Here is a 12,500-nt window from a genome sequence, read left to right as displayed (position 1 = left end):
TGAAAACGAGAGCTGCAAACTCAACCCAATGTGAGCTCCAACCACAAAACTAACAAGACAGTACATTGACCAGGGTTGATACCAACAAGATCTGTCTGTTCTTTCTTTGTCATGAAATAAACCAAAAAGCTTACAGCACCTGGTATTCCCAGGCGGTCTCCAATCCAAGTACTAAGCAGGCCCGACCCTGCTTAGCTTCCGAGATCAGACGAGATCGGGCGTTCTCAGGGTAGTATGGCCGTAAGCTGGCAAAGGTTGTGAAATATAGCTATACAAAAGGCGAAGGAGATCTGTTCTGGTACAAAAGATGAACCAGTTCAGTAAGGTTCCCTGAGTGAAATTAGGTTTCAAGTGGTCTGGTCATCTCGTGCTGTCAATGGCAGCTAACGAGGTAATCACCATTTAAAACGCACAGAGTTGGGTGAAAACGAGAGCTGCAAACTCAACCCGATGTGAGCTCCAACCACAAAACTAACAAGACAGTACATCGACCTCAGTTGATACCAACAAGATCTGTCTGTTCTTTCTTTTTAATGAAATAAACCAAAAAGCTTACAGCACCTGGTATTCCCAGGCGGTCTCCCATCCAAGTACTAACCAGGCCCGACCATGCTTAGCTTCCGAGATCAGACGAGATCGGGCGTTCTCAGGGTAGTATGGCCGTAAGCTGGCAAAATTTGTGAAATATAGCTATACAAAAGGCGAAGGAGATCTGTTCTGGTACAAAAGACGAACCAGTTCAGTTCAGTTCAGTCAGGTTCCCTGAGGGAAGTTAGGTTTCAAGTGATCTGGTCATCTCGTGCTGTCAATGGCAGGTAACGAGGTAATCACCATTTAAAACGCACAGAGTTGGGTGAAAACGAGAGCTGCAAACTCAACCCAATGTGAGCTCCAACCACAAAACTAACAAGACAGTACATTGACCAGGGTTGATACCAACAATATCTGTCTGTTCTTTCTTTGTCATGAAATAAACCAAAAAGCTTACAGCACCTGGTATTCCCAGGCGGTCTCCAATCCAAGTACTAACCAGGCCCGACCCTGTTTAGCTTCCGAGATCAGACGAGATCGGGCGTTCTCAGGGTAGTATGGCCGTAAGCTGGATAAGGTTGTGAAATATAGCTATACAAAAGGCGAAGGAGATCTGTTCTGGTACAAAAGATGAACCAGTTCAGTAAGGTTCCCTGAGTGAAATTAGGTTTCAAGTGGTCTGGTCATCTCGTGCTGTCAATGGCAGCTAACGAGGTAATCACCATTTAAAACGCACAGAGTTGGGTGAAAACGAGAGCTGCAAACTCAACCCGATGTGAGCTCCAACCACAAAACTAACAAGACAGTACATCGACCTCAGTTGATACCAACAAGATCTGTCTGTTCTTTCTTTTTAATTAAATAAACCAAAAAGCTTACAGCACCTGGTATTCCCAGGCGGTCTCCCATCCAAGTACTAACCAGGCCCGACCATGCTTAGCTTCCGAGATCAGACGAGATCGGGCGTTCTCAGGGTAGTATGGTCGTAAGCTGGCAAAATTTGTGAAATATAGCTATACAAAAGGCGAAGGAGATCTGTTCTGGTACAAAAGACGAACCAGTTCAGTTCAGTTCAGTCAGGTTCCCTGAGGGAAGTTAGGTTTCAAGTGATCTGGTAATCTCGTGCTGTCAATGGCAGCTAACGAGGTAATCACCATTTAAAACGCACAGAGTTGGGTGAAAACGAGAGCTGCAAACTCAACCCAATGTGAGCTCCAACCACAAAACTAACAAGACAGTACATTGACCAGGGTTGATACCAACAAGATCTGTCTGTTCTTTCTTTGTCATGAAATAAACCAAAAAGCTTACAGCACCTGGTATTCCCAGGCGGTCTCCAATCCAAGTACTAACCAGGCCCGACCCTGCTTAGCTTCTGAGATCAGACGAGATCGGGCGTTCTCAGGGTAGTATGGCCGTAAGCTGGCAAAGGTTGTGAAATATAGCTATACAAAAGGCGAAGGAGATCTGTTCTGGTACAAAAGATGAACCAGTTCAGTAAGGTTCCCTGAGTGAAATTAGGTTTCAAGTGGTCTGGTCATCTCGTGCTGTCAATGGCAGCTAACGAGGTAATCACCATTTAAAACGCACAGAGTTGGGTGAAAACGAGAGCTGCAAACTCAACCCGATGTGAGCTCCAACCACAAAACTAACAAGACAGTACATCGACCTCAGTTGATACCAACAAGATCTGTCTGTTCTTTCTTTTTAATGAAATAAACCAAAAAGCTTACAGCACCTGGTATTCCCAGGCGGTCTCCCATCCAAGTACTAACCAGGCCCGACCCTGCTTAGCTTCCGAGATCAGACGAGATCGGGCTTTCTCAGGGTAGTATGGCCGTAAGCTGGCAAAATTTGTGAAATATAGCTATACAAAAGGCGAAGGAGATCTGTTCTGGTACAAAAGACGAACCAGTTCAGTTCAGTTCAGTCAGGTTCCCTGAGGGAAGTTAGGTTTCAAGTGGTCTGGTCATCTCGTGCTGTCAATGGCAGCTAACGAGGTAATCACCATCTAAAACGCACAGAGTTGGGTGAAAACGAGAGCTGCAAACTCAACCAAATGTGAGCTCCAACCACAAAACTAACAAGACAGTACATTGACCTCAGTTGATACCAACAAGATCTGTCTGTTCTTTCTTTGTCATGAAATAAACCAAAAAGCTTACAGCACCTGGTATTCCCAGGCGGTCTCCCATCCAAGTACTAACCAGGCCCGACCCTGCTTAGCTTCCGAGATCAGACGAGATCGGGCGTTCTCAGGGTAGTATGGCCGTAAGCTGGCAAAATTTGTGAAATATAGCTATACAAAAGGCGAAGGAGATGTGTTCTGGTACAAAAGACGAACCAGTTCAGTTCAGTTCAGTCAGGTTCCCTGAGGGAAATTAGATTTCAAGTGGTCTGGTCATCTCGTGCTGTCAATGGCAGCTAACGAGGTAATCACCATTTAAAACGCACAGAGTTGGGTGAAAACGAGAGCTGCAAACTCAACCCGATGTGAGCTCCAACCACAAAACTAACAAGACAGTACATCGACCTCAGTTGATACCAACAAGATCTGTCTGTTCTTTCTTTGTCATGAAATTTGTCATGAAATAAACCAAAAAGCTTACAGCACCTGGTATTCCCAGGCGGTCTCCCATCCAAGTACTAACCAGGCCCGACCCTGCTTAGCTTCCGAGATCAGACGAGATCGGGCGTTCTCAGGGTAGTATGGCCGTAAGCTGGCAAAACTTGTGAAATATAGCTATACAAAAGGCGAAGGAGATCTGTTCTGGTACAAAAGATGAACCAGTTCAGTAAGGTTCCCTGAGTGAAATTAGGTTTCAAGTGGTCTGGTCATCTCGTGCTGTCAATGGCAGCTAACTAGGTAATCACCATTTAAAACGCACAGAGTTGGGTGAAAACGAGAGCTGCAAACTCAACCCGATGTGAGCTCCAACCACAAAACTAACAAGACAGTACATCGACCTCAGTTGATACCAACAAGATCTGTCTGTTCTTTCTTTTTAATGAAATAAACCAAAAAGCTTACAGCACCTGGTATTCCCAGGCGGTCTCCCATCCAAGTACTAACCAGGCCCGACCCTGCTTAGCTTCCGAGATCAGACGAGATCGGGCGTTCTCAGGGTAGTATGGCCGTAAGCGGGCAAAGCTTGTGAAATATCGCTATACAAAAGGCGAAGGAGATCTGATCGGGCGTTCTCAGGGTAGTATGGCCGTAAGCTGGCAAAATTTGTGAAATATAGCTATACAAAAGGCGAAGGAGATCTGTTCTGGTACAAAAGACGAACCAGTTCAGTTCAGTTCAGTCAGGTTCCCTGAGGGAAGTTAGGTTTCAAGTGGTCTGGTCATCTCGTGCTGTCAATGGCAGCTAACGAGGTAATCACCATTTAAAACGCACAGAGTTGGGTGAAAACGAGAGCTGCAAACTCAACCCAATGTGAGCTCCAACCACAAAACTAACAAGACAATACATTGACCTCAGTTGATACCAACAAGATCTGTCTGTTCTTTCTTTGTCATGAAATAAACCAAAAAGCTTACAGCACCTGGTATTCCCAGGCGGTCTCCCATCCAAGTACTAACCAGGCCCGACCCTGCTTAGCTTCCGAGATCAGACGAGATCGGGCGTTCTCAGGGTAGTATGGCCGTAAGCTGGCAAAATTTGTGAAATATAGCTATACAAAAGGCGAAGGAGATCTGTTCTGGTACAAAAGACGAACCAGTTCAGTTCAGTTCAGTCAGGTTCCCTGAGGGAAGTTAGGTTTCAAGTGGTCTGGTCATCTCGTGCTGTCAATGGCAGCTAACGAGGTAATCACCATTTAAAACGCACAGAGTTGGGTGAAAACGAGAGCTGCAAACTCAACCCAATGTGAGCTCCAACCACAAAACTAACAAGACAGTACATTGACCAGGGTTGATACCAACAAGATCTGTCCGTTCTTTCTTTGTCATGAAATAAACCAAAAAGCTTACAGCACCTGGTATTCCCAGGCGGTCTCCCATCCAAGTACTAACCAGGCCCGACCATGCTTAGCTTCCGAGATCAGACGAGATCGGGCGTTCTCAGGGTAGTATGGCCGTAAGCTGGCAAAATTTGTGAAATATAGCTATACAAAAGGCGAAGGAGATCTGTTCTGGTACAAAAGACGAACCAGTTCAGTTCAGTTCAGTCAGGTTCCCTGAGGGAAGTTAGGTTTCAAGTGGTCTGGTCATCTCGTGCTGTCAATGGCAGCTAACGAGGTAATCACCATTTAAAACGCACAGAGTTGGGTGAAAACGAGAGCTGCAAACTCAACCCAATGTGAGCTCCAACCACAAAACTAACAAGACAATACATTGACCTCAGTTGATACCAACAAGATCTGTCTGTTCTTTCTTTGTCATGAAATAAACCAAAAAGCTTACAGCACCTGGTATTCCCAGGCGGTCTCCCATCCAAGTACTAACCAGGCCCGACCCTGCTTAGCTTCCGAGATCAGACGAGATCGGGCGTTCTCAGGGTAGTATGGCCGTAAGCTGGCAAAATTTGTGAAATATAGCTATACAAAAGGCGAAGGAGATCTGTTCTGGTACAAAAGACGAACCAGTTCAGTTCAGTTCAGTCAGGTTCCCTGAGGGAAGTTAGGTTTCAAGTGGTCTGGTCATCTCGTGCTGTCAATGGCAGCTAACGAGGTAATCACCATTTAAAACGCACAGAGTTGGGTGAAAACGAGAGCTGCAAACTCAACCCAATGTGAGCTCCAACCACAAAACTAACAAGACAGTACATTGACCAGGGTTGATACCAACAAGATCTGTCCGTTCTTTCTTTGTCATGAAATAAACCAAAAAGCTTACAGCACCTGGTATTCCCAGGCGGTCTCCCATCCAAGTACTAACCAGGCCCGACCATGCTTAGCTTCCGAGATCAGACGAGATCGGGCGTTCTCAGGGTAGTATGGCCGTAAGCTGGCAAAATTTGTGAAATATAGCTATACAAAAGGCGAAGGAGATCTGTTCTGGTACAAAAGACGAACCAGTTCAGTTCAGTTCAGTCAGGTTCCCTGAGGGAAGTTAGGTTTCAAGTGGTCTGGTCATCTCGTGCTGTCAATGGCAGCTAACGAGGTAATCACCATCTAAAACGCACAGAGTTGGGTGAAAACGAGAGCTGCAAACTCAACCAAATGTGAGCTCCAACCACAAAACTAACAAGACAGTACATTGACCTCAGTTGATACCAACAAGATCTGTCTGTTCTTTCTTTGTCATGAAATAAACCAAAAAGCTTACAGCACCTGGTATTCCCAGGCGGTCTCCCATCCAAGTACTAACCAGGCCCGACCCTGCTTAGCTTCCGAGATCAGACGAGATCGGGCGTTCTCAGGGTAGTATGGCCGTAAGCTGGCAAAATTTGTGAAATATAGCTATACAAAAGGCGAAGGAGATCTGTTCTGGTACAAAAGACGAACCAGTTCAGTTCAGTTCAGTCAGGTTCCCTGAGGGAAGTTAGGTTTCAAGTGGTCTGGTCATCTCGTGCTGTCAATGGCAGCTAACGAGGTAATCACCATTTAAAACGCACAGAGTTGGGTGAAAACGAGAGCTGCAAACTCAACCCAATGTGAGCTCCAACCACAAAACTAACAAGACAGTACATTGACCAGGGTTGATACCAACAAGATCTGTCCGTTCTTTCTTTGTCATGAAATAAACCAAAAAGCTTACAGCACCTGGTATTCCCAGGCGGTCTCCCATCCAAGTACTAACCAGGCCCGACCATGCTTAGCTTCCGAGATCAGACGAGATCGGGCGTTCTCAGGGTAGTATGGCCGTAAGCTGGCAAAATTTGTGAAATATAGCTATACAAAAGGCGAAGGAGATCTGTTCTGGTACAAAAGACGAACCAGTTCAGTTCAGTTCAGTCAGGTTCCCTGAGGGAAGTTAGGTTTCAAGTGGTCTGGTCATCTCGTGCTGTCAATGGCAGCTAACGAGGTAATCACCATTTAAAACGCACAGAGTTGGGTGAAAACGAGAGCTGCAAACTCAACCCAATGTGAGCTCCAACCACAAAACTAACAAGACAATACATTGACCTCAGTTGATACCAACAAGATCTGTCTGTTCTTTCTTTGTCATGAAATAAACCAAAAAGCTTACAGCACCTGGTATTCCCAGGCGGTCTCCCATCCAAGTACTAACCAGGCCCGACCCTGCTTAGCTTCCGAGATCAGACGAGATCGGGCGTTCTCAGGGTAGTATGGCCGTAAGCTGGAAAAATTTGTGAAATATAGCTATACAAAAGGCGAAGGAGATCTGTTCTGGTACAAAAGACGAACCAGTTCAGTTCAGTTCAGTCAGGTTCCCTGAGGGAAGTTAGGTTTCAAGTGGTCTGGTCATCTCGTGCTGTCAATGGCAGCTAACGAGGTAATCACCATTTAAAACGCACAGAGTTGGGTGAAAACGAGAGCTGCAAACTCAACCCAATGTGAGCTCCAACCACAAAACTAACAAGACAGTACATTGACCAGGGTTGATACCAACAAGATCTGTCCGTTCTTTCTTTGTCATGAAATAAACCAAAAAGCTTACAGCACCTGGTATTCCCAGGCGGTCTCCCATCCAAGTACTAACCAGGCCCGACCCTGCTTAGCTTCCGAGATCAGACGAGATCGGGCGTTCTCAGGGTAGTATGGCCGTAAGCTGGATAAGGTTGTGAAATATAGCTATACAAAAGGCGAAGGAGATCTGTTCTGGTACAAAAGATGAACCAGTTCAGTAAGGTTCCCTGAGTGAAATTAGGTTTCAAGTGGTCTGGTCATCTCGTGCTGTCAATGGCAGCTAACGAGGTAATCACCATTTAAAACGCACAGAGTTGGGTGAAAACGAGAGCTGCAAACTCAACCCGATGTGAGCTCCAACCACAAAACTAACAAGACAGTACATCGACCTCAGTTGATACCAACAAGATCTGTCTGTTCTTTCTTTTTAATTAAATAAACCAAAAAGCTTACAGCACCTGGTATTCCCAGGCGGTCTCCCATCCAAGTACTAACCAGGCCCGACCATGCTTAGCTTCCGAGATCAGACGAGATCGGGCGTTCTCAGGGTAGTATGGTCGTAAGCTGGCAAAATTTGTGAAATATAGCTATACAAAAGGCGAAGGAGATCTGTTCTGGTACAAAAGACGAACCAGTTCAGTTCAGTTCAGTCAGGTTCCCTGAGGGAAGTTAGGTTTCAAGTGATCTGGTAATCTCGTGCTGTCAATGGCAGCTAACGAGGTAATCACCATTTAAAACGCACAGAGTTGGGTGAAAACGAGAGCTGCAAACTCAACCCAATGTGAGCTCCAACCACAAAACTAACAAGACAGTACATTGACCAGGGTTGATACCAACAAGATCTGTCTGTTCTTTCTTTGTCATGAAATAAACCAAAAAGCTTACAGCACCTGGTATTCCCAGGCGGTCTCCAATCCAAGTACTAACCAGGCCCGACCCTGCTTAGCTTCTGAGATCAGACGAGATCGGGCGTTCTCAGGGTAGTATGGCCGTAAGCTGGCAAAGGTTGTGAAATATAGCTATACAAAAGGCGAAGGAGATCTGTTCTGGTACAAAAGATGAACCAGTTCAGTAAGGTTCCCTGAGTGAAATTAGGTTTCAAGTGGTCTGGTCATCTCGTGCTGTCAATGGCAGCTAACGAGGTAATCACCATTTAAAACGCACAGAGTTGGGTGAAAACGAGAGCTGCAAACTCAACCCGATGTGAGCTCCAACCACAAAACTAACAAGACAGTACATCGACCTCAGTTGATACCAACAAGATCTGTCTGTTCTTTCTTTTTAATGAAATAAACCAAAAAGCTTACAGCACCTGGTATTCCCAGGCGGTCTCCCATCCAAGTACTAACCAGGCCCGACCCTGCTTAGCTTCCGAGATCAGACGAGATCGGGCTTTCTCAGGGTAGTATGGCCGTAAGCTGGCAAAATTTGTGAAATATAGCTATACAAAAGGCGAAGGAGATCTGTTCTGGTACAAAAGACGAACCAGTTCAGTTCAGTTCAGTCAGGTTCCCTGAGGGAAGTTAGGTTTCAAGTGGTCTGGTCATCTCGTGCTGTCAATGGCAGCTAACGAGGTAATCACCATCTAAAACGCACAGAGTTGGGTGAAAACGAGAGCTGCAAACTCAACCAAATGTGAGCTCCAACCACAAAACTAACAAGACAGTACATTGACCTCAGTTGATACCAACAAGATCTGTCTGTTCTTTCTTTGTCATGAAATAAACCAAAAAGCTTACAGCACCTGGTATTCCCAGGCGGTCTCCCATCCAAGTACTAACCAGGCCCGACCCTGCTTAGCTTCCGAGATCAGACGAGATCGGGCGTTCTCAGGGTAGTATGGCCGTAAGCTGGCAAAATTTGTGAAATATAGCTATACAAAAGGCGAAGGAGATGTGTTCTGGTACAAAAGACGAACCAGTTCAGTTCAGTTCAGTCAGGTTCCCTGAGGGAAATTAGATTTCAAGTGGTCTGGTCATCTCGTGCTGTCAATGGCAGCTAACGAGGTAATCACCATTTAAAACGCACAGAGTTGGGTGAAAACGAGAGCTGCAAACTCAACCCGATGTGAGCTCCAACCACAAAACTAACAAGACAGTACATCGACCTCAGTTGATACCAACAAGATCTGTCTGTTCTTTCTTTGTCATGAAATTTGTCATGAAATAAACCAAAAAGCTTACAGCACCTGGTATTCCCAGGCGGTCTCCCATCCAAGTACTAACCAGGCCCGACCCTGCTTAGCTTCCGAGATCAGACGAGATCGGGCGTTCTCAGGGTAGTATGGCCGTAAGCTGGCAAAACTTGTGAAATATAGCTATACAAAAGGCGAAGGAGATCTGTTCTGGTACAAAATATGAACCAGTTCAGTAAGGTTCCCTGAGTGAAATTAGGTTTCAAGTGGTCTGGTCATCTCGTGCTGTCAATGGCAGCTAACTAGGTAATCACCATTTAAAACGCACAGAGTTGGGTGAAAACGAGAGCTGCAAACTCAACCCGATGTGAGCTCCAACCACAAAACTAACAAGACAGTACATCGACCTCAGTTGATACCAACAAGATCTGTCTGTTCTTTCTTTTTAATGAAATAAACCAAAAAGCTTACAGCACCTGGTATTCCCAGGCGGTCTCCCATCCAAGTACTAACCAGGCCCGACCCTGCTTAGCTTCCGAGATCAGACGAGATCGGGCGTTCTCAGGGTAGTATGGCCGTAAGCGGGCAAAGCTTGTGAAATATCGCTATACAAAAGGCGAAGGAGATCTGATCGGGCGTTCTCAGGGTAGTATGGCCGTAAGCTGGCAAAATTTGTGAAATATAGCTATACAAAAGGCGAAGGAGATCTGTTCTGGTACAAAAGACGAACCAGTTCAGTTCAGTTCAGTCAGGTTCCCTGAGGGAAGTTAGGTTTCAAGTGGTCTGGTCATCTCGTGCTGTCAATGGCAGCTAACGAGGTAATCACCATTTAAAACGCACAGAGTTGGGTGAAAACGAGAGCTGCAAACTCAACCCAATGTGAGCTCCAACCACAAAACTAACAAGACAATACATTGACCTCAGTTGATACCAACAAGCTCTGTCTGTTCTTTCTTTGTCATGAAATAAACCAAAAAGCTTACAGCACCTGGTATTCCCAGGCGGTCTCCCATCCAAGTACTAACCAGGCCCGACCCTGCTTAGCTTCCGAGATCAGACGAGATCGGGCGTTCTCAGGGTAGTATGGCCGTAAGCTGGCAAAATTTGTGAAATATAGCTATACAAAAGGCGAAGGAGATCTGTTCTGGTACAAAAGACGAACCAGTTCAGTTCAGTTCAGTCAGGTTCCCTGAGGGAAGTTAGGTTTCAAGTGGTCTGGTCATCTCGTGCTGTCAATGGCAGCTAACGAGGTAATCACCATTTAAAACGCACAGAGTTGGGTGAAAACGAGAGCTGCAAACTCAACCCAATGTGAGCTCCAACCACAAAACTAACAAGACAGTACATTGACCAGGGTTGATACCAACAAGATCTGTCCGTTCTTTCTTTGTCATGAAATAAACCAAAAAGCTTACAGCACCTGGTATTCCCAGGCGGTCTCCCATCCAAGTACTAACCAGGCCCGACCATGCTTAGCTTCCGAGATCAGACGAGATCGGGCGTTCTCAGGGTAGTATGGCCGTAAGCTGGCAAAATTTGTGAAATATAGCTATACAAAAGGCGAAGGAGATCTGTTCTGGTACAAAAGACGAACCAGTTCAGTTCAGTTCAGTCAGGTTCCCTGAGGGAAGTTAGGTTTCAAGTGGTCTGGTCATCTCGTGCTGTCAATGGCAGCTAACGAGGTAATCACCATTTAAAACGCACAGAGTTGGGTGAAAACGAGAGCTGCAAACTCAACCCAATGTGAGCTCCAACCACAAAACTAACAAGACAATACATTGACCTCAGTTGATACCAACAAGATCTGTCTGTTCTTTCTTTGTCATGAAATAAACCAAAAAGCTTACAGCACCTGGTATTCCCAGGCGGTCTCCCATCCAAGTACTAACCAGGCCCGACCCTGCTTAGCTTCCGAGATCAGACGAGATCGGGCGTTCTCAGGGTAGTATGGCCGTAAGCTGGCAAAATTTGTGAAATATAGCTATACAAAAGGCGAAGGAGATCTGTTCTGGTACAAAAGACGAACCAGTTCAGTTCAGTTCAGTCAGGTTCCCTGAGGGAAGTTAGGTTTCAAGTGGTCTGGTCATCTCGTGCTGTCAATGGCAGCTAACGAGGTAATCACCATTTAAAACGCACAGAGTTGGGTGAAAACGAGAGCTGCAAACTCAACCCAATGTGAGCTCCAACCACAAAACTAACAAGACAGTACATTGACCAGGGTTGATACCAACAAGATCTGTCCGTTCTTTCTTTGTCATGAAATAAACCAAAAAGCTTACAGCACCTGGTATTCCCAGGCGGTCTCCCATCCAAGTACTAACCAGGCCCGACCATGCTTAGCTTCCGAGATCAGACGAGATCGGGCGTTCTCAGGGTAGTATGGCCGTAAGCTGGCAAAATTTGTGAAATATAGCTATACAAAAGGCGAAGGAGATCTGTTCTGGTACAAAAGACGAACCAGTTCAGTTCAGTTCAGTCAGGTTCCCTGAGGGAAGTTAGGTTTCAAGTGGTCTGGTCATCTCGTGCTGTCAATGGCAGCTAACGAGGTAATCACCATCTAAAACGCACAGAGTTGGGTGAAAACGAGAGCTGCAAACTCAACCAAATGTGAGCTCCAACCACAAAACTAACAAGACAGTACATTGACCTCAGTTGATACCAACAAGATCTGTCTGTTCTTTCTTTGTCATGAAATAAACCAAAAAGCTTACAGCACCTGGTATTCCCAGGCGGTCTCCCATCCAAGTACTAACCAGGCCCGACCCTGCTTAGCTTCCGAGATCAGACGAGATCGGGCGTTCTCAGGGTAGTATGGCCGTAAGCTGGCAAAATTTGTGAAATATAGCTATACAAAAGGCGAAGGAGATCTGTTCTGGTACAAAAGACGAACCAGTTCAGTTCAGTTCAGTCAGGTTCCCTGAGGGAAGTTAGGTTTCAAGTGGTCTGGTCATCTCGTGCTGTCAATGGCAGCTAACGAGGTAATCACCATTTAAAACGCACAGAGTTGGGTGAAAACGAGAGCTGCAAACTCAACCCAATGTGAGCTCCAACCACAAAACTAACAAGACAGTACATTGACCAGGGTTGATACCAACAAGATCTGTCCGTTCTTTCTTTGTCATGAAATAAACCAAAAAGCTTACAGCACCTGGTATTCCCAGGCGGTCTCCCATCCAAGTACTAACCAGGCCCGACCATGCTTAGCTTCCGAGATCAGACGAGATCGGGCGTTCTCAGGGTAGTATGGCCGTAAGCTGGCAAAATTTGTGAAATATAGCTATACAAAAGGCGAAGGAGAT

General features: G+C 45.8%; 29 non-coding genes across 29 annotated transcripts; all 29 read right to left on the bottom strand.

Annotated features, from left to right (window-relative positions):
• Positions 1–127: 127 nt before the first annotated feature.
• Positions 128–246, bottom strand: LOC130925452 (5S ribosomal RNA). Its single transcript, XR_009065730.1, has one exon. It is a non-coding gene; the product is annotated as a 5S ribosomal RNA (ribosomal RNA).
• A 303-nt stretch (positions 247–549) lies between these two features.
• Positions 550–668, bottom strand: LOC130924894 (5S ribosomal RNA). The gene has a single exon (XR_009065191.1). It is a non-coding gene; the product is annotated as a 5S ribosomal RNA (ribosomal RNA).
• Positions 669–981: 313 nt separating this feature from the next.
• Positions 982–1,100, bottom strand: LOC130925336 (5S ribosomal RNA). Its single transcript, XR_009065618.1, has one exon. It is a non-coding gene; the product is annotated as a 5S ribosomal RNA (ribosomal RNA).
• A 303-nt stretch (positions 1,101–1,403) lies between these two features.
• Positions 1,404–1,522, bottom strand: LOC130925298 (5S ribosomal RNA). Its single transcript, XR_009065582.1, has one exon. It is a non-coding gene; the product is annotated as a 5S ribosomal RNA (ribosomal RNA).
• A 313-nt stretch (positions 1,523–1,835) lies between these two features.
• LOC130925498 (5S ribosomal RNA) lies at positions 1,836–1,954 on the bottom strand. The gene has a single exon (XR_009065773.1). It is a non-coding gene; the product is annotated as a 5S ribosomal RNA (ribosomal RNA).
• A 303-nt stretch (positions 1,955–2,257) lies between these two features.
• On the bottom strand, positions 2,258–2,376 carry LOC130924955 (5S ribosomal RNA). The gene has a single exon (XR_009065249.1). It is a non-coding gene; the product is annotated as a 5S ribosomal RNA (ribosomal RNA).
• A 313-nt stretch (positions 2,377–2,689) lies between these two features.
• LOC130925857 (5S ribosomal RNA) lies at positions 2,690–2,808 on the bottom strand. The gene has a single exon (XR_009065889.1). It is a non-coding gene; the product is annotated as a 5S ribosomal RNA (ribosomal RNA).
• A 325-nt stretch (positions 2,809–3,133) lies between these two features.
• LOC130925856 (5S ribosomal RNA) lies at positions 3,134–3,252 on the bottom strand. The gene has a single exon (XR_009065888.1). It is a non-coding gene; the product is annotated as a 5S ribosomal RNA (ribosomal RNA).
• A 303-nt stretch (positions 3,253–3,555) lies between these two features.
• LOC130925855 (5S ribosomal RNA) lies at positions 3,556–3,674 on the bottom strand. The gene has a single exon (XR_009065887.1). It is a non-coding gene; the product is annotated as a 5S ribosomal RNA (ribosomal RNA).
• A 393-nt stretch (positions 3,675–4,067) lies between these two features.
• Positions 4,068–4,186, bottom strand: LOC130925854 (5S ribosomal RNA). Its single transcript, XR_009065886.1, has one exon. It is a non-coding gene; the product is annotated as a 5S ribosomal RNA (ribosomal RNA).
• Positions 4,187–4,499: 313 nt separating this feature from the next.
• On the bottom strand, positions 4,500–4,618 carry LOC130924893 (5S ribosomal RNA). Its single transcript, XR_009065190.1, has one exon. It is a non-coding gene; the product is annotated as a 5S ribosomal RNA (ribosomal RNA).
• A 313-nt stretch (positions 4,619–4,931) lies between these two features.
• On the bottom strand, positions 4,932–5,050 carry LOC130925853 (5S ribosomal RNA). The gene has a single exon (XR_009065885.1). It is a non-coding gene; the product is annotated as a 5S ribosomal RNA (ribosomal RNA).
• Positions 5,051–5,363: 313 nt separating this feature from the next.
• Positions 5,364–5,482, bottom strand: LOC130924891 (5S ribosomal RNA). Its single transcript, XR_009065188.1, has one exon. It is a non-coding gene; the product is annotated as a 5S ribosomal RNA (ribosomal RNA).
• A 313-nt stretch (positions 5,483–5,795) lies between these two features.
• LOC130925852 (5S ribosomal RNA) lies at positions 5,796–5,914 on the bottom strand. The gene has a single exon (XR_009065884.1). It is a non-coding gene; the product is annotated as a 5S ribosomal RNA (ribosomal RNA).
• A 313-nt stretch (positions 5,915–6,227) lies between these two features.
• On the bottom strand, positions 6,228–6,346 carry LOC130924890 (5S ribosomal RNA). Its single transcript, XR_009065187.1, has one exon. It is a non-coding gene; the product is annotated as a 5S ribosomal RNA (ribosomal RNA).
• Positions 6,347–6,659: 313 nt separating this feature from the next.
• LOC130925851 (5S ribosomal RNA) lies at positions 6,660–6,778 on the bottom strand. The gene has a single exon (XR_009065883.1). It is a non-coding gene; the product is annotated as a 5S ribosomal RNA (ribosomal RNA).
• A 313-nt stretch (positions 6,779–7,091) lies between these two features.
• LOC130925850 (5S ribosomal RNA) lies at positions 7,092–7,210 on the bottom strand. The gene has a single exon (XR_009065882.1). It is a non-coding gene; the product is annotated as a 5S ribosomal RNA (ribosomal RNA).
• A 303-nt stretch (positions 7,211–7,513) lies between these two features.
• Positions 7,514–7,632, bottom strand: LOC130925297 (5S ribosomal RNA). Its single transcript, XR_009065581.1, has one exon. It is a non-coding gene; the product is annotated as a 5S ribosomal RNA (ribosomal RNA).
• Positions 7,633–7,945: 313 nt separating this feature from the next.
• On the bottom strand, positions 7,946–8,064 carry LOC130925497 (5S ribosomal RNA). Its single transcript, XR_009065772.1, has one exon. It is a non-coding gene; the product is annotated as a 5S ribosomal RNA (ribosomal RNA).
• Positions 8,065–8,367: 303 nt separating this feature from the next.
• Positions 8,368–8,486, bottom strand: LOC130924954 (5S ribosomal RNA). Its single transcript, XR_009065248.1, has one exon. It is a non-coding gene; the product is annotated as a 5S ribosomal RNA (ribosomal RNA).
• Positions 8,487–8,799: 313 nt separating this feature from the next.
• LOC130925849 (5S ribosomal RNA) lies at positions 8,800–8,918 on the bottom strand. Its single transcript, XR_009065881.1, has one exon. It is a non-coding gene; the product is annotated as a 5S ribosomal RNA (ribosomal RNA).
• Positions 8,919–9,243: 325 nt separating this feature from the next.
• LOC130925847 (5S ribosomal RNA) lies at positions 9,244–9,362 on the bottom strand. Its single transcript, XR_009065878.1, has one exon. It is a non-coding gene; the product is annotated as a 5S ribosomal RNA (ribosomal RNA).
• A 303-nt stretch (positions 9,363–9,665) lies between these two features.
• LOC130925846 (5S ribosomal RNA) lies at positions 9,666–9,784 on the bottom strand. Its single transcript, XR_009065877.1, has one exon. It is a non-coding gene; the product is annotated as a 5S ribosomal RNA (ribosomal RNA).
• Positions 9,785–10,177: 393 nt separating this feature from the next.
• LOC130925845 (5S ribosomal RNA) lies at positions 10,178–10,296 on the bottom strand. The gene has a single exon (XR_009065876.1). It is a non-coding gene; the product is annotated as a 5S ribosomal RNA (ribosomal RNA).
• A 313-nt stretch (positions 10,297–10,609) lies between these two features.
• On the bottom strand, positions 10,610–10,728 carry LOC130924889 (5S ribosomal RNA). Its single transcript, XR_009065186.1, has one exon. It is a non-coding gene; the product is annotated as a 5S ribosomal RNA (ribosomal RNA).
• A 313-nt stretch (positions 10,729–11,041) lies between these two features.
• On the bottom strand, positions 11,042–11,160 carry LOC130925844 (5S ribosomal RNA). Its single transcript, XR_009065875.1, has one exon. It is a non-coding gene; the product is annotated as a 5S ribosomal RNA (ribosomal RNA).
• A 313-nt stretch (positions 11,161–11,473) lies between these two features.
• On the bottom strand, positions 11,474–11,592 carry LOC130924888 (5S ribosomal RNA). Its single transcript, XR_009065185.1, has one exon. It is a non-coding gene; the product is annotated as a 5S ribosomal RNA (ribosomal RNA).
• Positions 11,593–11,905: 313 nt separating this feature from the next.
• LOC130925843 (5S ribosomal RNA) lies at positions 11,906–12,024 on the bottom strand. Its single transcript, XR_009065874.1, has one exon. It is a non-coding gene; the product is annotated as a 5S ribosomal RNA (ribosomal RNA).
• Positions 12,025–12,337: 313 nt separating this feature from the next.
• On the bottom strand, positions 12,338–12,456 carry LOC130924887 (5S ribosomal RNA). The gene has a single exon (XR_009065184.1). It is a non-coding gene; the product is annotated as a 5S ribosomal RNA (ribosomal RNA).
• Positions 12,457–12,500: the final 44 nt, after the last annotated feature.

This window comes from Corythoichthys intestinalis, chromosome 11 (genome assembly GCF_030265065.1).
Source record: "Corythoichthys intestinalis isolate RoL2023-P3 chromosome 11, ASM3026506v1, whole genome shotgun sequence".
Classification (NCBI taxonomy): domain Eukaryota; kingdom Metazoa; phylum Chordata; class Actinopteri; order Syngnathiformes; family Syngnathidae; genus Corythoichthys; species Corythoichthys intestinalis.
Note: the sequence above shows the minus strand (reverse complement) of the source record. Positions and strands in the feature narration are given on the sequence as shown.